General features: G+C 38.5%; 1 protein-coding gene, 1 long non-coding RNA gene and 1 pseudogene across 6 annotated transcripts in view; 1 reads left to right on the forward strand and 2 right to left on the reverse strand.

The window, feature by feature from the left end:
- The window catches only part of LOC138155352 (myosin-IIIb-like), a 381066-nt gene that overhangs the window by 96769 nt on the left and 263315 nt on the right, over nt 1-20982 (forward strand). The window lies entirely within an intron of this gene.
- The window catches only part of LOC138155353 (uncharacterized), a 53426-nt gene that overhangs the window by 25114 nt on the left and 7330 nt on the right, over nt 1-20982 (reverse strand). The gene's annotated exons all lie outside the window — the stretch shown is intronic.
- Nucleotides 12259-13519, reverse strand: LOC138154975 (large ribosomal subunit protein uL3-like; annotated as a pseudogene).

Genomic DNA, 20982 nt, shown 5'->3' on the forward strand with positions numbered 1-20982 from the left:
GTTCCCTTCATTGCAGCGTTCCTTAGAAGTTAGCCACTTATTCAAAAGATGGAAAGAAACATTGCTCAAGACATTTTTAAAACTCCTATTTCATAATTGCTTTTAAAGCCTTTTTATGAAACTCATGAGAAATGTCAAGTCAAGTTAACAAGCATTTATTAAGCCCTTACTGTGTGCCAGGCATTGTTCTAAGTTCTGGGTATACAAAGAAAGGGAATAAATAGTCTTCTCAAGGAGCTCACAGTCTAAAGAGGGAGACCACATGCAAACAAATAAGATATATGTGGGGGATAAATATGGTTTTGTGATTTATAAAATCTATAAGAAGCATCTTTTTTTTAACAAAAGAAACCATTACCACATTTGTTTGTCCCCTTTATTCACTAGATTTGACTATGAGAGACCTGCCTGGTTCTAAAAATCAAACCCACCTTATCTGTAACTTTTTGAGAATGCTTGAAAAAAATGTATCATAGGTCCTAAGAATTTTTTTTTTCCAAAATGGTTTCAACAATGAGTTTTTCATTTGCAAAAAAGTATCCAGCCTCCCAAGATGACAATTTTGCAAAGGAAAACATTCATCTGGATGTATAAGTTTTGGAATGCCTGTTTAAAAATAATTCTTAGGACAGATGTCATAGAATGGCAAGATACAGAGCTGCTGAGAAGACTTAGTATTTGGGATTATAACCATTAATTATCTAACATTTATGAAGTCCTGATGGGATGTTATGCTCAGTGCAGAAACAGTCCCTGATGGAAATTGTTTTTTGAAAAGAACTTAGCCCTTGCCTTAAAGTTCCTATGACTCCTCAACCCCATGACCTACATCAATCACTCCATTTTTGCCAACCACAGAGGTGCCTTATACCTCACCATAATTTTGACACCTCCATGATCTTAAAATGCAAAATTCTTTTTTCTAACCATAATGTTCTACCTTTCCATCCCTACTTCTTCTCTGTCCTCCCAATCCATCATTCCTGTTCTTGCTTCATATATCCTTCTTCAAAGGCTCAGTATTTAAATTGACTTGCTAACTATCCCTTGTCCTCTACCCATGAGGCCTTGCTCCATTGTTCTGTTTCTGTTCATGTCTTGCCAATCATCAACCCTGGATCATCATAATAATTTCCTTTATCTCTGCTCCTAAGAAAATCATATCACTTTTTCCACTAAATTTCATGTTCACTAATCTCAAATGGACCCAGGCTGCCAAAGGGCAAAACTCATTCTTCTTTGATTGACTTTCCATTATGGTTGCCTTAGCAACTGTTTTTGAATGTCACCTCAAAGGCAGTGTGGTACAACAGAAAGTGCTTAATTTGGAGTCAGAGAATCTAAATTCAAATTGTGGCTTGGGTACTTATACCTGTATGATCTTGGGAAAGTCACTTAACCTTTCTAGGCCTGAGTTTCCTCTCTTGTGAAATAAAAGGATTGGAGTAGATGACCTCTTAGGCTCCTTCCAATTCCAAATCTATGATCTTCAATACCCCCCCCCTTACCTTCTTCCACTCCTTCCTCAATAGATGTCCTTACCTCCTCTTTTACCAAGATGATAATAATAATAATTATTTTGTTATTGTTCAATTGTTTCTGATGCTTTGTGACTTCATTTGGGGTTTTCTTGGCAAAGATACTGGAGTGGTTGGCCATTTCATTCCCCAGCTCATTTTACAGATGAGAAAACTGAGGCAAACAGGGTTAAGTGACTTACCCAGGGCCACACAGCTAATAAGTGTCTGAGGCCAGATTTGAACAGGAAAATAATTCTTCCTGACTCTAGGCCTGGCACTCTATTCACTGCATCACCTAGATAATAATAATGATGATAAAATGACATTTATATAACTCTTCATGGTTTTTAAAAATGCTTATGCCCATTTTATATGTAAGTAAACTGAGGCATGCAAAAGTTAAAGACCTTTTCCTAGAGTCATAAAGCTAGTAAATATCTGAGGTAGAATTTGAACCCAGATCTTCCTGGCTATAATACAGTGCTCTATCTACTGTACCACCAAGCTGCCTCTAGGTCACAACCTCTAGAATCTGTCATAAACTCCTTGTTCTCTCCTTACTCTCTCAACTCCCCCCCCCCACACACACACCCCTTAACCCAATGTCTCCTTATTTGCTTCAGCCTCTGAAAAGGAAGTGGCCCTTCTTGACAAGGCTCTTCCCATCTCCTCCAGGACATTGGCCCAACAGTCACCCCTCTTTTCTCTCACTTTCCATTGATATCTTCCTCCTAGTTCCTTCACTGCTACTTAAAACCTGCCCAGTTCTCTCCCAGCCTAAAAAAAAAAGTCTTCACCAGACCTTGCCATCTCCTCCCTTTTGGTGCCGAGCTCCCTGAAGAAGTTGTCTACTCTCACTAGTTTGACAGCTCAGACCCTACAAACCAGACTTCCAACCCTACTAATTACCTAAAATTGCCATCCTGCAGGTGACCCTTAATCAGTTAACCTAAGATATCTGATGACCTTCTCCCATTCTTCATCCTCCCTGACTTCTCTTTAGCTTTGAACACTTTTTAACTACTGTTGCTTTCTCTAGATGACTTGTTCAATTGTCACACGAGTGGGAAGTGGCAGAATCAGGGTTCAACCAGGTCCTCTCATTCCAAATCCAGAGTTATTTTCATTTTATCCTGCTGCTTTCCTGAATTGGCCTTATAAAATTCTTCCATTAAAATATTCTGTATCATGAAATTTCCTTGTAACATTCTGATAAGCTTGGACAATGCAGGTCAACAGGATGTTGTGTGTTGTTAGGACCCAATCAACAAGCATTTATTAAGTGCTTACTATATACAAGGCACTGTGCTGGATTCCAGGGATAAAAAAAAACAAACAAAATATTCCTTCCCCCCTCTCCACCCCCGGAAGCTTATATTTATATGAGGTTGTTTATTGGTGGGAGAAATTTCCTGGAAAAGTGAGGACCTCTAGCACATGGAATAAGGCACCATTCTATCAGAAACTCACTCTTTAGGTGTATTTTGTTTTAGTATCTGATGGAAGGGAAGAGCACCTGACATAAATCATTTTTTAATGTGCATCTTGGGAAGGCTTGTATATCTCTCTGCAGTAAAGCAAACACCATCCAAAAATTCCTTGGAAATTGATTTATGTAGTTTATGTCATGTTAGGAGATAATATTTAGAGACACTAATAGGTTACTTTGACATTATGGTTATGATTTATTGCATTCTTGGGATCACTAGATTTCCCTCTAGGTGTTTCCTATGGTTGGCATTATCTGTGAGGCCAAAAAAACAAAAAAGAAACCCTCTTCCCTCTTTTCAGCACTATGGTTTCTGACCATGAAATTTCACACTGTTTAATTCAGAAATGATAGTTTGCTTCCTCACCTCCATGCCTTCTTATCCCCAGAAGTCAATATAGCAACTATCGTCAAGTTCAAAATCTGAGTTCCCAAGCAAAAAATGGTGCAGTTTCTCTTTGCTATCTAATAGATGTTTGTCCAGAAAAAAGGGAACTCTCATGAATCCTTAAGTACTTAAGTGCCACCTGGCTGCCCAGTATTTTTCTAGGCACTGGGGACCAGGTAGGGAGGCAAAGACATATGACCCCTTGTCATTGACCCTTGTCTTGAGAAGCTTATGATTTATTGTCAAGCCCTCAATGTTTTGAATTGTGATATCAAGGGTGCAGCTTATCCCTGCTTTCTCATTCTGTGTGTTTCTTATCATTGTCACACTACAGAGCAGACAGGGTCTACCCAATGTGTCATAGGACTTCCTCTAGTCTTTTAATATTCTGTGGATCCTAGCACAACAGTCTAGCTGTCCATCTCTTATCCTTTTCTCGCTACATGATTGGCTCCTTTCCTTTTCTAGTCAGACATGTCCTTGAGGAAATATGTATGGCTATAATTACAATTAAGTTTAAATGAAGCATTTGGAATATTTTAGAACTTCCAAATGCATGATAGTGGAGAAATGTGATGCAAAACTGAATTAATTAAGCCGATTAATGTTTAGGTTTTTAGATTCGAATCTCATGGAAAACCAAGATCTCAGGAGTATTAAAATTACAAATAACCTAAAGGGTTATGATGGGCATGAGAAGACTGCAGTATATTAACAACAACTTACCCTTGAGGTTTCACATAAAATACACTCTTTAGGGCATATATGTACAAATATATGTGTGTGCATATCCACATATATATGCATATATGTACATGTGCACACGCATAAAATAAATGTAATATATAATTATATAAGCATACATGTATATAAATGTGTGTACATGTATTCATGCATACAGATTTCATTGGACAGGACATACACACATGCGTCTGTGTCCATATGTGAATATATGCACATGTGGTTGTATTCACATACGTGCATGTGTGTTGTTCATATATACATATATAATTATATATACATATATAATAATATGTATGTATGAATTGGTAAAAAAAAAACCAGATGAGTTGGTCTTTTACCAAGAATGAGAAACAATAGGTAGATGGCCTTATTGGTGCATTGTTATCTCCAAAGCAGTGTAGGTCATAGATCAGGACTGGAAAAGACCTTAGTGATTATCTAGCCCATGCCCCTTTTACAGATGAAGAAGCAGATCACATCAGCAGTCAGTGACAGAATACAAGCTCAGGTTCTCGGATTCATAACCAAGTGCTTTTTACCTGACCTGGTGGTGAAGGCCTCTCCACCATGGAGCATTTATAGAAACTTAGAAACAAGAACCAAGCAGAATGAGCAGGCGTGGGGGGACTGTGATGTGCATCTCTGCCTTTACTTGGAATCCACACTGCTGATTCCAAGAAACTGTAGCATGTGTAGCAGCCACACCCTGGTAAAGCCATCTTGACAGATGGGCTAAACACCAGGTTGAAGATAGCTGATAAGCCTCAAACCTGTGAATTAGGGAAGGTGTCTCCCCCCACGCAGGTTTCCCCTAGTGGAATGGACAGATGAGAACGATTTTGTTCAAACAGCCATGAAGGTGGCTGAAGTAGGTGCTATGAAAGCTCTTAGAGCTTGGTCAGACATCAGAGACACCAAGGTCACCCACTGCATCCTGGCCATCACCATCACCTTGACTTTTGTCCTGACACTGGATTTTGATGACTCAGGAAGAGAGAGTGAGGCTGACAATTTTGTGCAGCTCTGCTTCACCTAAATCCAGTTCATGGGCAAACCATGCTGCCTCCCATGATGCCATTGGTCCTCTTTGAAAATGAAGAATGAACAACAGCACTGATAAAATCACAAATCCGTCATAGCATCAAGATCCACAGTAGCATTGAAAGCATTTATTAAAGAGCTGTCTCTACTTAGTACTACACTAAGCTCTTATTTGAGGAAAATAAGGGAGCAACTTGGCAATTCCCAGTAAGAATTATTGTCAGAAGCTGAATCTAAAATGAATTCTGCCCACAGGATATTTTCAGATCTGCTGCTTGATCCCTATATTAGAGGGTCTCTAGTTGCCTGGAGATGGTACAGAAAAAATAATTATTATTATAGTGACATCTTCTCCCCATTCCCTTCACTCACAGGAGATGACATAAACCCAAAGATTTATAGCTAGCAGGGACCTTAGAGACCATCTAGACTAACTCTTCTCCCCACCCCATCTCATATGTGTGTATAAACACAATTAATATATGTAAACACATACATATATGTATACATACACATATGTATATGCATGTGGTATGTATGTATACATATGTATCTCCCCAAATACACACACATATAAAACTGAAGCTCTGAGGTAAACATAGATAGTATATGTCAGAGGCAGGATTTGAATCCAGGTCTTCCTGATTTCAAGTCCAGAACTCTCTATGAAATACCTGCCTGAAAAATATTTGTAAATGGTGATGATAGTCATCCTCTTCTTAAGTGTCATGGAGACAACCATGGATTCTTGAAGTCTATGTCATAGAAACAAAAATTCTGTCAAATTCTGCTAAGCAGAAAAGGTTTTAAGTACAGACCTGGGAGCAGACTATATGTTGTTGTCCAAGGACCAGCCTGGCTAAGTTTGGAGAGACCTTGTACCAGATGCTTGGCCGCTAGGTAGTGAATTTCTCACAGGTACAACTGCTCATACAGACCATTAGTGGACTAAGGCACAGAGGGGTTACCATATTCATCAGGAAAGAAGTACCAATGCTGATGAAATCACATATACTTAAAATGTTCATCAACAAGTATTGGTTGAGCATCTGCCAACTACAACTGTCAGGCACTGTGCTGGATGCTGGGAATGAAGATATAAAAAAAGAGATTACTCATACTCCCAGGGCGCTGACATTCTAAGAGCACACAACAACATATATTAACATATACAGAATAAATATAAAGAACGCTGAGAGGTTCATGTAGAAAGTGGTGCTTGAGCTACATCTCAGATGGGATTTTGTGAGGCAAATGTGAGGAGGGAGAGGGTATCCTAGGCATGAAAGACTGGGGGACGGATAATGCCAAGACAATGACAGAGAGTCTACCTCTCTGAGACCATCTAGACTAACCCTTCCCCCCACCCCATCTCATATGTGTATGTGTGTATACACACAATTTATTTATATAAATTGTATGGAGCTACAGAAAGAAGCCCTTTTGACTGAATCCAAGAGTATAGAAGAGAAAGTAATGTATGAGTCCTAATAATGGCCATGGGTAGCTCAAAGAACTCCTTCACAGAGCTGAAAGAAGAGTTTCAAAAACTGTTAGGAAGATCCATTGGGGCAGGTAGGATAGAGTTCTGGAGCTGGAGTCAGGAAGACTCCTCTTCATGAATTCAAATCTGAACTCAGATACTTACTAGCTGTGTGACCCTGGACAAGTCCCTTAACCCTGTTTGTCTCAGTTTCCTTATTTGTAAAATGAGCTGGAGAAGGAAATGGCAAACCACTCCGATATTTTGGCCAAGAAAACCCCAAATAGGGTCATGAAGAGTTGGACATGACTGAAATGACTGAATGACAACAAAGGAAGCTCTGTTTCCTTTCATTGCTTCTTGTCCTTAACTGTAGAGACAGGTAGATGTTTGTGCTACCTCATCAAGTTATCTCACCTTCTTCTGCCACTGTTATTTGTGAGAACACATCCCAACATCTGAAATAGTTCTAGAAAGAAGTTATCTGGTCATTTTTTTAGAGGAGAGTGAGCTGGAAAGAAGGTATGGTTCCCTCCCATCCAGACTCTGGAAGGTTTACATTACGTAGGATTTAGAAAAGGGTGCTCACACACGAACCCACACAAACTCAGTTAAGTAATTTTGCCAAGAGGTCAACTTGAAAGCAAGGTAGATTGAGATGGATATCATTGAATATAAACATTCAGGAAAATTTGGGTGAAGACTAAACATAAGGGAACCACAATACAAGTTGTATGGACCCAAAATAAGAACTGTATGAGTAAACTCCAAACAGAAATGTTTGGGTAGATCCACAGGTAGACCTGGGGAACCCCAAATTTTTTGTAGCCATCTCCAGTATTTCTGAAGAGTTATCGAAGTTGGGGCAGCTAGGTGGTGCAGTGAATAGAGCACCAGCCCTGGGGTCAGGAGGACCTGAGTTCAAATCTGGCCTCAGACATTTAACACAAAAACTAGCCATGTGACCTTGGGCGACTCACTTAACCCCAATTGCCCTCCAAAATGCAAAAAACTAAAAAGAGTTATTGAAGTCAAAGTAACATTTTGGGTTTAAACAATCTTTAGTCACATAAAGTTAGGTTTAAACAGTATGTTAATGAAGTTTTATGAACAATGTAATAAAGCATTTTCTACATCTCCAGGGTGAGAAAGAGGAAGAGGAAGACAGACAACCATAAACAGTTCTGATATATTTTTACCTTCCCGTTTGCCTCATTAAATGTCCCTCTTACAACCAGAGTCTGCTCTAATTCTTATTTAGCCTTGACTATATGGACACAGAACCAGAGAATCAAAGGACCATAGATTTGGAATTGGATGGGACCTTGGAGGCCATCTTGTCTAACTCCCTCACTTGATACGTGAGAAAACTAAAACCCATCCAGGTGGAGTCACTTGACCAGTAACCCTCCCCGTCCCTGCTCCCCCCCCCCCCCCAGGTAGCAAGTGAACTCTTTGGACTTTAGTTTCCTCATCTATAAGGCCCAGAGTAGCTCTAACAATCTTTGATCCATGATCTATGATCTTATGGCAACTAATTGGCTTTTTATCCAAATAATCTGTAAATTGACTGACCCTAGCCTCCTTTCTTTTCAAATAATCTCCATTCCCCCTCTTCCACTTTTCTTATAATACATGTTCTCTTTGGGAGACTCCCTATTATGAACTTATGAAGCAGCATTATCACTCCAAACATTCATTGAGTAAACACTATGTGCATATGCCCTAGGGGTAGATAAGGTAGGCAGACACCTAGGATGTAACATAGCAGAATCAGGGAGGTGGGGTGAGAGGCACTTTTAAAATATTACTTTTTGTTAGATGCACATCTTTCAGATGTTAGAAAATGTTGCTTTCCCTGGCACTCAGGAATTTATTTTGTGAAAAGTCAGAGTACACGGGCAATAATGAGAGTCCAAGGCTGCTGGTTGACAACATGAGATGTACGTTTTTGAACTGTTTCTCAGGTGGCTTTGCACATGGCATGATGGTAGGTCGTCCAGGATGTGGGTGGAGAAGGAGGAGAACAGGGCATGTGCAGGAAGTGGCTAGCCTAATATTGGGAAAGAATGTACAATTTTAGGAAGGTGGAGTCTGAGTAATGATATGGCTGCCAAATCTCTCAAAAGCTGCATTACTACACAGAGGCCCAAACTCAGGGATGTGATGCTTCCTAAATGTGTGATGACTTACTTTGTAGCAGATGGTATCCAGCTGTTCTTCATCTCCTGTGAGGGCAGACCATAGGGGGAAAAGGGGATTTGAAATAAAAGGGCCTAACTAAAGATAAGGAAGATATTTTTTTAACAGTAAGGTGGTAGTCACATATACACAGTAAAATGAACAATTAAGGCAATTATTAAAATCACCTTAGGCCAAAAAAAATTCTCCTTCACCTTAGCTCTCTGCTTTCTTAGGCATCAAGTATTTTCTAACTACTAAGTTGTCCAGGTAGAATCATAACTTGGGAGGGGGGACAGTGGAGGAAGGCTTTTACAAAGGGATGTTTATTTCAAATGTATAGAAAAAATAAGCATGCCAACATCTCCCCCCAAACCTCAGGGACAGATTCTTCTCCATGCCATCTAGGGCCCTGAGAAGAGTAGGCATAACAGTTACTACATTAACATTAGTCCCCCCAAATTCATATCTAAGTGTGTCAGGACTACTGAATGAGTTCTCATCTCAGCTTTTGCTGGCCTGGGTCCGAAAGGTCACTGCTAATGGTAGTGGTAGTGGTGCTTGGGGCATTGACACTGCTTTGGCTCAAGAACCCAGACTCTGGAACATGAAAATGCTGAAATATCCTACTGACCTTTCAAAATTACAAGGTCATAGCCTCCATTCACGTTCTAAAAGGTTCTTGGACCAGAGTCCAAGGACCAAGACCTTTCATAGGATCTTATGGTTTCAGAGGGGAGAAGGCCCCCAGGCCTCGCCTTTCATAACTTGGGTTCTTACTGGAAACTAGAAGTGGAGTCACCAAATGAAGTAAAGAAAACAGAATCAGAGCTTTTAAAAAAAAAAAGAAATTTGCCCTCAGTTTCTTTATTCAGGCTGTGGTGTCTTGTTTTGTTTGTCTCTCTTTTTTTTTTAACCATTATTAGGGATTAGACTCTTTTTGCCTTAAAGAGGCAGGATGGTGTAGAGAAAGCATTGAACCTGGAGTTAGGAGACCTAGAGTTGTGTAACTATGAGCAAGCCCTTTCCCTTCTCTTAACCTCTTTCTTCACTTGTGAAGTGGGAGTAACTATGTTCATACTATCTACCTGAGGGCATTTTGATGAAGAAAGCACTTTGTAAACCTTGAAATGCTAAATAAATCCAAGTTATAATTGTTATTCACTCTGGAAGCTTGAGTCAATGGGAGGAAGCTGCAGAGAGGCAGATTGTAGTTTGATAGAAGGATAAAAAAAAACTTGCCAAAATTAGAGCTGTCCAGAAATTGAATTGGCTGTCATGGCTTCGTCAGCCCTGAAGGTCTTCACACAGGAGGCTAGACGACCATATGTCCAGGATAGTATATTTCAGATTCCTACTTGGGTAAGGGTTGAATTATGTAATGTATGAGATCCTTTTCAACCACAAGGTGTGATAGGAGGAAAACCCCCCATTATCGATTCTGTTTCCATTATAACTATTAGAATGGCTGTTAAATGACTTTCAAAGAGTTTACATTAAAGAATGAGGCATTTTAAAAGCTTTTAGACTGTCACTCTTATGGGTAACATATTCTATTATTATTAATCATTTGTTTGCTTTTTCTATTATTTAAGAACAATAATAATGGTATTTATATAGCACTTAAAGGTTTACAAAGCACTTTACAAATTATCTTCTTTTTATAAAAGCAGGTACTATTATTATCCCCATTTTATAGGTGCGGAAACTGAGGCAGTCATTGGTCAAGTGACCTGCTCAGGGTCACAAAGTTAGTAAGTATCTGAGACCAGATTTGAAGTTGGGCCTTCCTGACTCAGTTCAATGTTATAACCATTGTTAAAGACTGAGACAATTTTTGGACATTTAGAGCCTAGCTCAAGGAGAAGTGCTTGTTAACACCAAGTAGAAAACCTGACTAGTAATCTTACAGTCAGGGCTTCCAATTGTAATCTCACCCTAATATTATCAAATGCTCTTTGTCAAGTCTTCCTATTCTCATAACAGCATAAGGAAGAGGACTATGAACAGTCATTGTAGAGTGCTTCTGATACTACTGTTTTGTCTACCAAGAGCTGGTTAATAGCACTTTTATTTGTGTAGTAAAGAGGACAGGGGTTCTTAACTTTTTGTGTGACATGAATCCCCTTTGGCAGTCTGGTGAAGCCCATGAACTCATAATAATGATTTTAGATACATTTTAAAAATACATAGGATTACAAAAGAAACAAAGTATATTGCTTTTTAATTTTTAAATTCATGTTTTATTTTCAGTTCTGAATTCTCATCCTTCCCCTCCCCACTCATTGAGAGGGCTAGAAAAACAAAACCCATTACATATATGTATGATCACACATAAAAATTCCCACATTAGCCATGTCCAAGGAAAAAAGAAAGGGCAAGAAAGAGAAGAAAATATGCTTCCTTTGGAATTTGGAAAACATGAGTCCTTTGGAATTATGGTTGCTCATTGTATTGCTTAGAGTCTTTCAAAATTGATTTTCTTCATAATAGTGCTATGGCTGTATAACTTGTCCTCCTGGTTCTGCTCATTTCACTTTGTATTGTTTCATACAAGTCTTTTTTTTTTTACTTTTTTTTAGCTTTATTAATTTGTTCATTTACTTTGAGTTTACAAGATTCAGTTCCCCAGTTCTTTGAGTTTCAAATTTTCTCCCCCTCCCTCCCCTTCCTCCCCACCCCTCATGGTGGTATACAATCAGGTATAGGATCTACAGATACTTTCACATTAGATACTGGTCAGGTTATAAAGAAGGATTGTATCAGATGGAATGAACAATGGGAAAGAGGAAACCAAACCAAACGAGAAAAAGTAAGAGAGCAGGTAATTTGCTTCAATCTGCATTCAATTCTGCATTTGTTCTTTCTGGTTCTTTCTCTGAATGTAGACATCTCTCTCCATCATGAGTCTTTTGGAGTTTACTTATACCCCTGCATTTCTGAGAAGAGTCCGGTCTATCAAAGTTGGTTGTCACATATACGTTGTATCTGTAATGGTGTACAAATTTTTCCTGGTTCTGCTCTTCTCACTCAGCATCAGTTCATATAAGCCTCTCCAGGTAGATATGAAGTCCATCTGCTCTTTGTTTCTTCTTGGTGCAGTAGTATTCCATTACATTCATATACCATAACTTGTTTAGCCATTCCCCAATTGATCTTAATCTTGGTTACATTGGCTTTGTTTTACAGAAGTTTTTCGGTTTCGTGTAGTCAAAGTTATCCATTTTACATTTTATAATGCTCTCTAATTCTTGTTTGGTCATGAAATCTTCCCCTCTCCATAAATCTGACAGGTAAACTTTTCCTTGCTTTCCCAGATTGCTTACAGTATCAGCCTTTATACCTATATCATGCACCCATTTAGATTTGATTTTGGTATATGGTGTTAGATAATGGTCTGTGCCCAGTTTCTGCCATACTATATTCCAATTTTCCCAGCAGTTTTTGTCAAATAGTGAGTTCTTATCCCCAAAACTGGGGTCTTTAGGTTTATCAAAGAGTAAGATTATTAGAGTCATTGACTGCTGAGTCTTGTGTACCCAATCTATTCCATTGATCCATGCTCTATTCCTCAGCCAGTACCAAGTGGTTTTGATGACTGCTGCTTTATAATACAAATTAAAATCTGGTATAGCTAGGCCACCTTCCCTAGCATTTTTTTTCTTTTTTTTTTAATTTTGAAAAATTTATTGTGAATTCACCAGCTCCACATTGATCTGCAAAAACTAGGCAGCTTCTTTCATGACACAGTCTTTTTTGAGTGGTCCCATGAAAGCTTTCTTCTCCTCCACGGTCTGGAACCGACCATGACCAAATTTGGAGGTGGTGTCGATGAACTTCAGGTCGATCTTCTCCAGGGTGCAACGTTGGGTCTGTACCAGCAGAGACTTCTGCAGGGTGAGGACATGCTTCTTGGTCCCAACAACACAGCCTTTCAGCATGATAAAGTCATTGGTCACTTCACTGTAGTGGATGAAGCCTCCCAGAGGATTGGTGCTCTTGTCAGACAGATCATAATCAGTGGATGCGTTGTTTTTGATCAGCTTGCCATCCTTGATCTGGTAGCCCTGGCCAATCTTGTAGATCTTCTTGTTGATCTCTGGCCAATGGTGGAATCCTTTCTGACCAGTTCGAGCCACAGAGAAGGCCACATGGGCAGAATGCCAAGCTCCAATACATGCCACCTTATGCAGGCCTCAGTGGGTTTTTCGGGGCAGTTTCTTTGTGTGCCAGTGGCTGGTGACACCTTTGTAGCCCTTCCCCTTGGTCACTCCAGTGACGTCAATCATCTCGTCCCACCCAAACATGGTGTACATGGGCACCTGCTGTTCCAGCTTCTCACAGGCCCAGTCCAACTTCACAGCCATGCTGCCACCATTCACCTGGATCTCCATCAGGTGGGACTTCTTCTGCGTCAGAGGAAGCAGGCTCATCTGGGTGTAGGCAATGACGTGGATCACCTGGCAATACTTCTTCATGCTACTGAAGTCTTTCTACAGCTGCTTTTTGCAATCATCATCCTGCCACTTCTTGCAGTACTTCGTGAAGGCCTTCTTCTTGGACTTATGCCAGTTCTTATAGAATTGCCTCTTACACTCATCACTGATGTGTTCAGCAAAGATGGTTTTGAAGCTGTGCAGGCCCCGGGGGGGTCTACATAGCCCACGAAGCCTACAATGACCATGGGGGGCATCTCCACAATGGTGACAGCCTTGACGACTTCCTTCTTGTTCACCTTCAAGCCAGATGTGTCCACCTCCCACTCTGTAAAGTAGTTTTTTGATAAATTGATTGGTATGGCACTAAATGTATAATTTAATTTAGGTAAAATTGTCATTTTTATTTTATTAGCTCGATCCAGCCATGAGCAATTGATGTTTTTCCAATTAGTTAGATCTGACTTTATTTGTGTGAAAAGTATTTTGTAGTTGTGTTCTTACTGTGTTTCCCCAATAATAAGACACTGTCTTATTAAATTTTTTGGACAGAAAAACACCAGAGGGCTTATTTTCAGGGGAGGGCTTATTTTAATGAACATTGACAGCAATTTTAATAAACAGGTAAATGTGAACAAAAAAATGTATCTTTATTCAATAATGAATTCAATAAAGAACAGGATGACGCGCTCACTGCTGCAGCTCTGATTGGATGCAGCTCGGAGTGCGGCGTGCGTTTCACCCGGGGGGGGGGGACGGTGCATACAGAGGGTACCGTAATGTAGTGTGTAGCACAGGGGATCACCTTCACTACAGTAGCAATCTCAATAGGGCTTATTTTCAGGGGAGGGCTTATTTTAGAGGAATCTTACACAGTAAGGGGAGGGCTTATTTTCGGGATAGGTCTTATTATCGGGGAAACACGGTATATGTCCTGGGTTTGTTTTGGCAGGTAGATTCCCAAATATTTTACAATGTCTATAGTAACTTTAAATGGGATTTCTCTTTCTATCTCTTGCTGTTGGATTTCATTAGAAATATGCAGGAATGCTGAGGATTTATGTGGGTTTATTTTAAATCCTTCAACTTTGCCAAATTTATTTATTGTCTCAAGTAGTTTTTTACTTGGTTCTTTAGGATTCTCTAAGTATATCATCATATCATCTGCAAAGAGTGATAACTTGGTTTCTTCTTTGCCTAATTTGATTTCTTTTTCTTCTCTAATTGCTACTGCTAATATTTCTAGTACCAGATTGAATAAGAGGGGTGATAGCAGACACCCTTGTTTCACCCCTGATCTTATTGGAAATGCTTCTAGCTTATCCCCATTGCATATAATACTTGCTGATGGCTTTAAATAGATGCTACTTATTATTTTAAGGAAGGCTGCATTTATTCCTATACTTTCTAGTGTTTTTAATAGGAATGAATGTTGTACTTGTCAAAAGACTTTTCTGCATCTATTGAGATAATCGTGTGGTTTCTGCTAGTTTTATTGTTGATATGATCAATTATACTGATGGTTTTCCTAATATTAAATCATCTTTGCATTCCTGAAATAAATCTTACCTCACCAAAGTGTATTATTCTTGTGATAAGTTGCTGTGGTCTTTTTGCTAATATTTTATTTAAATTTTTTTGCATCCATATTCATGAGGGAAATTGGTCTATAATTTTCTTTTTCTGTTTTATCTCTTTCTGATTTAGGTATCAGTACCATGTTTGTGGTACTGATAATTTATTTATTAAATGATAATTTAATAAAAGAATTTGGTAGGACTCCTTCTTCACTAATTTTCCCAAATAGTGTGTAGTATATTGGAATCAATTGTTCTTTAAATGTTTGATAGAATTTGCTAGTAAATCTGTCTGGCCCTGGAGATTTTTTCCTAGGGAGTTTACTAATGGCTTGTTCAATTTCTTTTTCTGAGATGGGGGTTATTTAAGTAATTTACTTCCTCTTCAGTTAATCTGGGCAACTTATATTTTTGTAAATATTCATCCATTTCACTAAGATTGTCAAATTTATGTGCAAATTTGGCAAAATAATTCCTAATCATTGTTTTAATTTCCTCTTCATTGGATGTAGAGTCACCCTTTGCATTCTTGATACTAATGATTTGGTTTTCTTCTTTCTTTTTTTTATCATATTGGCTAAGGGTCTATCAATTTTATTGGCTTTTTCATAAAACCAGCTCTTAGTTTTATTTATTAATTCAATAGACTTCTTAATTTCAATTTTATTAATCTCTCCTTTGGTTTTTATTATTTCTAATTTAGTATTTAATTGCAGATTTTCAATTTGTTCTTTTTCTAGTTTTTTCAATTGCATGCCCAATTCATTGACCTCCCTTTTCTCTAATTTATTCATGAGATATAAACACTCTGGGACATAAAACTTCCCCTAAGAAATGTGTTTGCTGCATCCCACAAATTTTGGTATCTTGTCTCATTATTGAAATTCTCTTGAATGAAGTTATTGATTGTTTCTATGATTTCTTGTTTGACCCACTCATTCTTTAGGATTAAATTTTTTAGTTTCCAATTAATTTTTAGCCTGTCTTTCCATGGCCCTTTATTGCATATGGTTTTTATTGCATCATGATCTGAGAATGATGCATTTAATATTTCTGCTTTTCTGCAGTGAATTGCTAGGTTTTTATGTCCTAGTACAGAGTCGATTTTTGTGTATGTGCTATGTACCACTGAAAAGAAGGTATATTCCTTTTTGTCCCCATTCAGTTTTCTCCAGAGATCTATCATACCTACCCTCTTTAAAGTTCTATTCACCTCCTTAACTTCTTTCTTGTTTATTTTGATGTTGGATTTATCAAGTTCAGAGAGGGAGAGATTAAGGTCCCCCACTAGTATAGTTTTGCTATCTAGTTCTTCCTCTAATTCCCTTACCTTCTCCTCTGGGAATTTGTATGCTATACCACTTGGTGCATATATGTTAAGTAATGATATTGCTTCATACTTGATGGTGACTTTTTAGCAGGATATAGTTTCCTTCCTTATCTCTTTTAATTAGATCCATTTTTGATTTTGCTTTATCTGAGATAAGGATTGCTACCCCTGCTTTTTTTACTTTAGCTGAGGAATGATATATTTTACTCCAGCCTTTTACCTTTACCCTGTGCGTATCCCTCTGTTTCAGATGTGTTTCTTGTAAACAGCATATTGTAGGATTATCGTTTTTAATCCATTCTGCTATCCGCCTCCATTTTATGGGAGAGTTCATTCCATTCATGTTCACAGTTAAGATTACTATCTGTTTCTTTCCCTCCATCCTATTCCCTCCCCTGTTTATGCTTATATTTTTCTCCCCTTCTCCCTTCCCCTCCTTAAAAGTTTTCCTTTTGACCACCATCTCCCTCAGCATTCCCTTCTTATCAGCCCCCATCCCTTTTCTTCCCCTTTCCCCTTACTTCTTCCCTCCCTTCTAACCATCCCCGCTTTTTAGTCCTTCCCCCCTTCTATAGCCTGTAGGATATTTGTATACTTAATGTAGTATGTTATTTCTTCTTCGCACCAAGAGTGACAGGAGCAATTCTCATGCAAAACTCCTCTCTCTCCCCTTTTTCCCTCTATTATGATATGGTCCATGGAGCCCTATGCTTAACTGGTTGTGTTATTCCCTCCTTGCACCAGAATCAATGAGGGTAAAGCTCATATAATACTCATCTCCCTCCCTTCTTTCCCTCTGATATATTGTTTTTATGCCTCTTTGTGTGGCATAATTTACCCTTTTCCACTTCATTCTTTCCTCTTCTTCCATTGCAGTCCCTTTGTAGCCCCTAATAAGGTTTTTCTTATCATCATTTTGTTTAATTTATACTCATACCCTCTACTTGTCTATAAACAGTTTGCTTTTATTAAATAACACGGTGTGTGTGTGTGTGTGTGTGTATTTTCCTTGTTTACCTTTCTATGTCTCTCTTGCATCTCGTAATTGGAGGTTGAAGTTTCCATTGAGCTCTGGCTTTTTCATCAGGAAGGTCTAGAGCTCTGTTATATAGTTGAATGACCATCTCTTTGCCTGGAAGAATATGTTCAGTTTCACTGGGTAGGTGATCCTTTGTTATAACTCAAGCTCTTTTTCCTTGTGAAAAATTGTATTCCACTTCCTCCAGTCTTTCAGTGTAGAGGCTGCCAGATCCTGTTCATTCCTCAATATTTGAATTGTTCATTTCTGGCTGCTTGAAGTATTTTCTCCTTTACCTAGTAGTTCTGGAGTTTGGCCACAACATTTCGAGGACTTTTCAGTTTGGGATCTCCTTTAGGATGTGTCTGGTGGATTCTCTCTATTTCTCTTTTACCCTCTGGTTCTAGTATCTCAGGGCAGTTTTCCTTGATGAGCTCTTGGAAGATGTTGTCCAGGCTCATTTTTTCATCATGATTTTCTGGTAGGCCTATGATTCTCAGATTATATCTCCTAGATCTGTTTTACAGGTCAGTTACTTTTCCATTGAGATATTTTACCTCTTTTTCTAATTTTTCATTCTTGATGTTTTATTTGACTAATTCTTGATTTCTCATAGAGTTATTTGCTTCAGTTTGGTTGATTCTAGTTTTAAGGAATTATTTTCCTCTGTTAGTTTTTGGAGCTCCTTTCCCATATCACATATTTTTCTTTTTAAGGAGCTATTTTCTTCATTGTAATGTTTTTCTAATTTTGCAATTTTGATTTTAAAAGATTTATTAATTTTATCTTCTATATCTCTAATTTGGTTTTCAAAGTTCCTTTTGAGCTCCTCTAAGAATTCTTTCTGTGCTTGAGACCACTTTCCTGTTGAGGCTTCAGCTATGGGTGTGGAGTCAACACTGTCTCCCTCTGAATTTGGTTCCTCCCTCTCACAATAGTAGGACTCCAGAGTCTTTGTCTTTGTAGTCTGCTTTCTACCCATTTTGAGGCAGGGCCCTAGCCACGCCCTTTCTCTAGGGTCCCAAGCCTTTACTGTTTAAGGTTTTGCCCTGGGGCTATAATTACTATGTTTTCAGGGTCAGAGGGGAGGATTGGAGCATCTGGGGTTCACTCTGCCATCCTGGTCGTTGGGGGTCCAGATAGGCGATTTTTAAATTTCTGGGCTGTGGATTGGTAGTCCCAGGAGTAGTTGCTGCCCCTGCCAGGGGCCCTACATTTGATTCTTACCCTGCTCCATCCAGTCCCAGCCCTTTGGTGATAGGCCTGGCAGTGGCCCTTGTGGTTGATGGGTCAACTTGCTGCCACGTTGATCAGGCTTCATCTGGGCCTCTGTCTGTGTGCCATGGAGTCAGCATCCGGGCCTCTGTCTGCTGTTTCATATAAGTCTTGACAACTTTTTCTGAAACTCTCCCCTTCATCATTTCTTATAGCACAATAGTATTCCATAACCTTCATATACCATAACTTGTCTGGCCCTTCCACAATTGATGTCTATCATCTCAATTTCCAATTCTTTGGCACCGTGAAAAGAGCTGCTATAAATATTTTTTGTACATATAGGTCTTTTTCCTCTTTCTTTGATCTCTTTTGGATATAGACCTAGTATCAGTATTCCTCGGTTAGAGTATGCAGAATTTAATATCTTTTGGAGTATAGTCCCAAATTGCTTTCCGGAATGAAACCAATTATATTAAAATAAAGTTATCCAAATATTTAAAACAAAATTCTAGGTTAAGAACCACTGAAGTAGGATTTTAGCTAGAAATTGTATTTGTGAATATGATTTCTTAATCACATAACAGTAATTACAGCATTGGACCTAGAGTCAGGAAGGCCCAAATTCAAATTTGGCCTCAGCCACTTACTAGCTGTATATCTCTTACTTCCAAGCAAAGACTTGGACTTCCATGTGAAGATAAGCAGAAGGAAAGGTAGTCAGCATCATGTTGGAAAATATAGTTCCAAATTAAGAAATGAAAGAAGCTGAAGATTTGTGGATCACTCAGACACCTCTCACCTATGTTATTATGAGGTGTTGGAAGTTCCAGCTGAATATGGAAAGCAGTGAACACTATCACACCAAAAAATGAAACTGGGATCTCTTAACAAACAGGAAATGACTAATTTGTCCTTTTCGGAACCAGCAGAAGTCAAAATCACCTCCAAATGAGAAGAAAAGATAAAGATTTCTTTTGTCATTGGAAGAAGAGCCACCATGGGCCAAAAATCAGGGAAATTCCTTAGTGGAGGAATTGCTGATTAGCAGACTAGAGGGGAGGTTAGTCTAGAGATAAGTAAAAAGAAGATGCAATCCAAAGGCCAAGCCCATTCATTGAGGATTGAAATCAAAGGCATCATTATAACCTCACAAAATATCAAAAAGCATAGGAGAAGAAAATGAGCCTGCAGAAAGCTTGTTTTGAGAACCACCTAAGGCAGGTTATTTCAAGAGCTTCTATAGGTGATGCTGGAAGGGTGGTAACAAATCAACATGAAATGGAACAAATTTGTCAGGCTCTCTATTGATCTAGTCTCACCACTGATGAAAATTGGAATGACCACATTTGGACTTAGTTATTTCAGTATCCATATTTTATGTGAAGAAATGGAAATTGCATTCAAGAATATAAAGTTGGGAAGTTACTGGACTTGAACAAATAAATGCAGAAGGAATCCTTGATGCAGGTGGCACAAGTTCAAAGGCAGTAGGAAATTGATTTTCAAGATATTTCAAAAGGGAAGATTCCAAAATAATAGAAAAGGTCACAGACAGCATATTTACTACAACAGTGAACAAAAATGCATTAAGAATGGTTGAGATATATACCTATTTCCTCCTTCCTACAAGATATTTATGAGAATCAGCTAGGTATGTATTGAGGGTGAAATATTATAAAAGAACAGGCAGGTTACTATAAACTGTATTTTCCATAGTCACACAAAGTATAAAAAAAAATCCTTAAGTATTTATCATTTGTTAGTGGTTTGTTGTTTTTTTTTTTTAAACCACTACATTTGCCTCAGTGGAGCTGATTGCTGCTTACAGATTCTCTTCCAAGATGTTGACCATATCCATGCTAATATTATTAAATGTTGTTTTTGATAGATGTGACCACAAAGATAACTTTGATCAATGTTCCTTTGAATACTGATATCAAACAAGATAGGAAACAGAGAAAGATGCTTGCCAAAAGTGTTTGACAGCACCATGAAGGATATTTCGTGCAAAGTTCAAATGGAAAAAGGATTTCCTGAAAATGGTGGAATTCTCCAGATGTTCTTGTTTGCTGATGATATTGGGCTTATTGCACTTAGCCTGGAATACTACAAGGCTTCTTCAATTAGATCCATGACAACCCAAGAGATATTGGACTAATAGTCATCCATACAGTTAAAAAACAACAATAACAAATGAATGAAGATTGCATGTTGCCCAAATTATCACGTGTAATTGGATAGACAGACCATAGAGCTAGTCCATTAGTCCGTGTACCTTTGGACAAGGCACAGAAGCTGGAAAGTAAGATAAACCCAGAACTGGCTAGGAGGAAGAACTAGAGCTGGATTGAATTTGAGAAATTGTGAAGTACTTTCAATAGTTCCAAGGTGCTCCCTATCAATAAACCCCATGTTTTTTGTTTGCTTATGTCAATATTCTACTGGTGGTACTATATGGCAATGAATTGTGGAACACCACAACTTCAGAGGAATTAAATTTACATATGATACAAACGGCAACGGAAATATGCCTAGAGGTATATGTATACTATAGTAT

The sequence above is a fragment of the Petaurus breviceps genome, unplaced genomic scaffold (genome assembly GCF_028583685.1).
Source record: "Petaurus breviceps papuanus isolate PSGF00001 unplaced genomic scaffold, PetGlider_PUasm1.0 91133, whole genome shotgun sequence".
NCBI lineage: Eukaryota > Metazoa > Chordata > Mammalia > Diprotodontia > Petauridae > Petaurus > Petaurus breviceps.